Raw genomic sequence first — 5,126 nt, 5'->3', positions numbered from 1 at the left:
ATGTGCAGGGGACGGCTCCTGCCACAAGGAGCAATGGCAGCAGGGGCGAGGCCAGGTGCTTGCACTCCAGGCCCAAAAGAAAAGGACCAAGGCCAAGAAGGACAAAGCCCAAAGGAAATCTGAAACTCAGCACGAAGGCTCGGCTCCCCACTCTGAGAGTGATCTTCCAGAGCAGGAAGAGGAGATACTGGAATCTGTTGATGGTGAGCAGGAAGATCCTAATGATTATTGTAAAGGAGGTTATCATCTTGTGAAATGGGAGATATCATGTGATCCAAAAGTTGGGCTGGGGACATTTTTCAACAGTGTGGTTATCATGGGATATTCAGAGGGAGAAGTCTGTGGCAATAAAAGTAGTTAAAAGTGCTGAACATTAGACCAAAACAGCACTAGATGAAATCCAGTTGCTGAAATCAGTTCACAATTCGGATCCTAGTGATCCAAACAGAGAAATGACGGTTCAACTACTAGATGACTTCGAAATATCAGATGTGTGTTAACAGAACACACATCCACGTGGTGTTTGACGTTTTGGGCCATCATATACTCAAGTGGATCATCAAGTCCAACTATCGGGGGCTTCCACTGCCTTGTGTCAAAAAATAAATTATCCAGCAAGTGTTACAGGGTCTAGATTATTTACACACCAAGTGTTGTATCATCCACACTGGCATTAAACCAGAAAACATCTCGTTATCAGTGAACGAGCAATACATTCTGTTGGCTGCAGACGCAGGAGAATGGCAGTGACCTGGAGCTCCTCCACCTTCTGGATATCCAGTCAGTACTGCTCCCCCACCTAAACCAGCTAACAAAATACCAAAGAAGAAGAAGAAGAAATTGAAGAAGAAGCAGAAGCACCAGGCAAAAATTCTAGAGAACAGAATACAGGAAATTGAGGAAATGGAGAAAGAGCTGGGCCCTGGGCAAAAAAGACCAAACAAGAAAGAAGAATCAGAGCATCCTGTTGAAAGACCCTTGAAAGAGAACCCACCTAATAAAATGACGCAAGAAAAACTTGGAGTCAAGTACCATTGGCCAGGATCAAACACTTATGGAACGTGGTGTAGAGGGTGGTGCAACAGAAATGAATTGCAATGGAGTCATTAAAATCACGGACCAGCAGTTAGCGTAATGGCTATGTCGCTGGACTCCCAAGTAATCGACCGCAGTTCGAGTCCTGGACCCGGTGGCTTAAAACTCACGCCAGGCATGTGTGCATGCGTGCCCAAGATCCCAAGAGGAGAATGGAGGAGAAGGGATTACGGCCTGGCCATCCCCCCTGGGGGGGGTGATTTCTTGCTTTCTGTCTCTATGTCTCTCTCTGTCTGTCTGGCGAGAGCACATGCCCTATAGCAAAAACCTCTTCAAAAAAATAATTAATTACACTGAAAATGGTAATAAAACATTGAGGCTTAAAGGGGATCTGCCTACTGCTAATGACTGTGATGTCCAAAATTTGAAGCAGGAACCTAGATTCCTAAATTTCCAAAATAGAGATAGTAGCACATCTCAAGAAACAGACTTGCACACCTATAACCTCCGAGGTGTCAGATACCATGGTATGCCAGTCTTCCTCAACTGTAGACCAATCATTGAATAGACATCAGCCAACTTCAAGAAAGCATTCGAGCAGAAATACCCTGTGAAGACGACCAAGAGCAAGAACATAACGGACCTCTGGACAACAAAGGAAAATCTACTGCTGGAAATTTTCTTGTTAACCCCCTTGAGCCAAAAAATGCAGAAAAACTTAAAGTGAAGATTGCTGACCTTGGAAATGTCTGTTGGGTGCACAAACATTTCACTTAATATATTCAAACAAGGCAATATCGCTCCCTGGAAGTTTTTTTTTTATTTTTAGAATTATTTTATTTAACTTTATTTATTTATTTATTTATTTAAATTTGATCAGAGAGAGAGAGAGAGAGTTCTTAAGATGAAGATCATATTGCATTGATCATAGAACTTCTGGGGAAGGTGCCTTAAAAGCTCATTGCAGCAGAAAAATATTCCAAGGAATTTTTCACCAAAAAAGGTGACCTGAAACACATCACAAAGCTGAAAGTCTGGGGCCTTTTTTGTTTTTTTTAAAGAATTATTTTATTTAACTTTATTTATTTGAATGTGACCAGAGGGGACACAGAGAGAGAGAGAGAGAGAGAGAGAGAGAGGAGGAAACTGAGAAAGCAAGCCACTAGGTCTGGGATTCAAACCACGGTCGGCCATGTGGGAGTCAGCACCCTTAACCACCCTTAACCACCACGCCACCTGCTGGCCCGAAACCCTGGGGCCTTTTTGAGGTTCCAGTAGAGAAGTATGAGTGGTCTTAGGAAGAGGCAGTTGGTTTCATGGATTTCTTACTGTCTATGTTGGAGTTGATCCCCAAAAAGAGAGCCACTGCTGCTGAATGTCTCTGGCACCCCTGGCTGTCTGCTAAGTCCTTGCCCAGTGCCACAGCAGAGATCACCACACTGACCCTCCACACTCCCTGTCTGAGCATTTCCTTCTTCCCTTTTCAGGGTGAAGCTCTTCCTTCAGGAGTGCCTACATTTCTTTTTTTCTAATCCAATATGTTCATTTGGGTTTGCTTACTTGACCCTGTGGAGGTCCCCACAGCCATTGGGCATCCTAGGTGAATGTAGCCTTGCTCGGACTCTGCCAAAGACAGTGGACTAAATGGGAAATAGCTTCTCATCTTATATACCCTTGCCTTTCCATCAGGACATCCTTTAAATTATAAGCATCCTTGTTAAAAAGAGATATGAAGATGTATGAGTCCATCCTTTTATTCACTGACTCTAAGAGGCATTTTTTTCTAGTGCATATCCTCTTGCCAGCATAAGGATGAGGAGGGGAGGGGTGTTAATTCTTTGTACAGCAGAAACATTAAACTTGCTGTATCCAGGTTCAAAAAAAAGAAATGTGCAGAAGCATTTCTGGTTGTTACCATGACTCCAAGGAACTACTGGCATTTAGAGTTAGAGAGTTAAGGTGTTCAACATCTTGTCCCACCCCAAGCACAAGCTCAGTGAGGCAGGGACTTTATGCTGTTCACTATCGTGTTCCTGGTATGTAGCAGAGAGCACAACACACGAGGACATGCAATAGTCTGCTCAATTACTAAAGCAACTCATTCCTTCATGATTACATGATTACATGAAGGAATGGGGCTAGAAAGATGAGCAAGACTTGGCAGTGCCCTTGTACCTTGGCCAAGCTTAGCTGGATAGGGTGGGAGTGAGAAAGGTGATCCAGAGATGGAGGTTTCAAGTCCAGAATAGCTCATCTTCCATGACTACTGAGAGGCCTCTTCCTAGCAAAGCGAGCTTACAAGCTAAATGCTGAACTGAAAATATATCCATCCACTCATTCACCCAACACTGGGACAGTATGTAAAACTTCCTGGGGCATTTCCTCAGACATGATCTTGTTGGAGTTGGGCTGAGGGCTGGAAGTAGTGATGGGGGCTGAGAGGTTCCTGCCCAGCTCGGGGCCAGGCCTGAGCAGACAGACTCAATTAGACAGCCTCCAGGGACTGGGGTGTATGGGGGAGGGGTCTGGTGTGAATGGAAATATGCGCCACATGGCCTGAATTGCAGGGCCGGCCTTAGGCTCCCACAGCCCCAAACACTTCCAGATGGATTTATTTATAACTTGCAAACCAGAGGCAGCACACAGTCCTTCTCCTTCTCCCCCTCCCTGCTCCTGGAGCAGGCTTGGGTTGCCTCTCTCTACTCTGGAAACCAGCAGGAGACAAGGAATGTGCAGCTGCAGCCAGGCACAGCCTGGGCTCCTGGTCCCCGCCTGTCCCCTAGGTGGCAACAACAGCACATGGCATGGGTGCGCCTTTGGAGCCAGGCCAGACTCCTGCCCACCTGGCCCATCTGGGCTCTCACAGGACACACTGAAAGCCTGGCACATTCACTCTGGCAAGTTTCCATTCCAGATCTGCCTCCACTTCAGAAAGTCACAGGCACACCCATGTCTTCTCATTTTCTGTCTCCCAGACATCACCCTGAGTCCTCTTCCCCTCCTCTTTCTCCCATAGGATACCACTTCTCACTATAGGCTGGGAGAGGCTTTTGGCTCTTAACATTTTTCCTAATAAGCTAAATGCTGAACTGAAAATATATCCATCCACTCATTCACCCAACACTGGGACAGTATGTAAAACTTCCTGGGGCATTTCCTCAGACATGATCTTGTTGGAGTTGGGCTGAGGGCTGGAAGTAGTGATGGGGGCTGAGAGGTTCCTGCCCAGCTCGGGGCCAGGCCTGAGCAGACAGACTCAATTAGACAGCCTCCAGGGACTGGGGTGTATGGGGGAGGGGTCTGGTGTGAATGGAAATATGCGCCACATGGCCTGAATTGCAGGGCCGGCCTTAGGCTCCCACAGCCCCAAACACTTCCAGATGGATTTATTTATAACTTGCAAACCAGAGGCAGCACACAGTCCTTCTCCTTCTCCCCCTCCCTGCTCCTGGAGCAGGCTTGGGTTGCCTCTCTCTACTCTGGAAACCAGCAGGAGACAAGGAATGTGCAGCTGCAGCCAGGCACAGCCTGGGCTCCTGGTCCCCGCCTGTCCCCTAGGTGGCAACAACAGCACATGGCATGGGTGCGCCTTTGGAGCCAGGCCAGACTCCTGCCCACCTGGCCCATCTGGGCTCTCACAGGACACACTGAAAGCCTGGCACATTCACTCTGGCAAGTTTCCATTCCAGATCTGCCTCCACTTCAGAAAGTCACAGGCACACCCATGTCTTCTCATTTTCTGTCTCCCAGACATCACCCTGAGTCCTCTTCCCCTCCTCTTTCTCCCATAGGATACCACTTCTCACTATAGGCTGGCAGAGGCTTTGGACTCTAAGCATTTTCCTAATTAGGAAACTGAAGTTTGGACAGGTCGAGGAACTTGCCCAAGGTCACATAAACAGTTAAATAGCAGAGACAAGATAGGAATGCCCAAGTCCTGCCTCTGATGCTAGTGCCTCCCAAACCTCGGTTTCCTCATGTGTGAAGTGAAAGTAATGCCTCACAGCTGGTGTGGTTAGAAATGTCAGCTCTGGGGACCAGCAGTTAGCGTAATGGCTATGTCACTGGACTCCCATGTAGTCGACCGCGGT

General features: G+C 47.2%; 1 pseudogene; it reads left to right on the top strand.

Annotated features, from left to right (window-relative positions):
* The window catches only part of LOC102492017 (uncharacterized), a 149,084-nt pseudogene that overhangs the window by 6,129 nt on the left and 137,829 nt on the right, over window positions 1-5,126 (top strand).

The sequence above is a fragment of the Tupaia chinensis genome, unplaced genomic scaffold, assembly GCF_000334495.1.
Source record: "Tupaia chinensis unplaced genomic scaffold, TupChi_1.0 Scaffold145304_1, whole genome shotgun sequence".
Lineage (NCBI taxonomy): Eukaryota > Metazoa > Chordata > Mammalia > Scandentia > Tupaiidae > Tupaia > Tupaia belangeri.
This window is presented reverse-complemented; position numbering and strand designations above follow the sequence as displayed.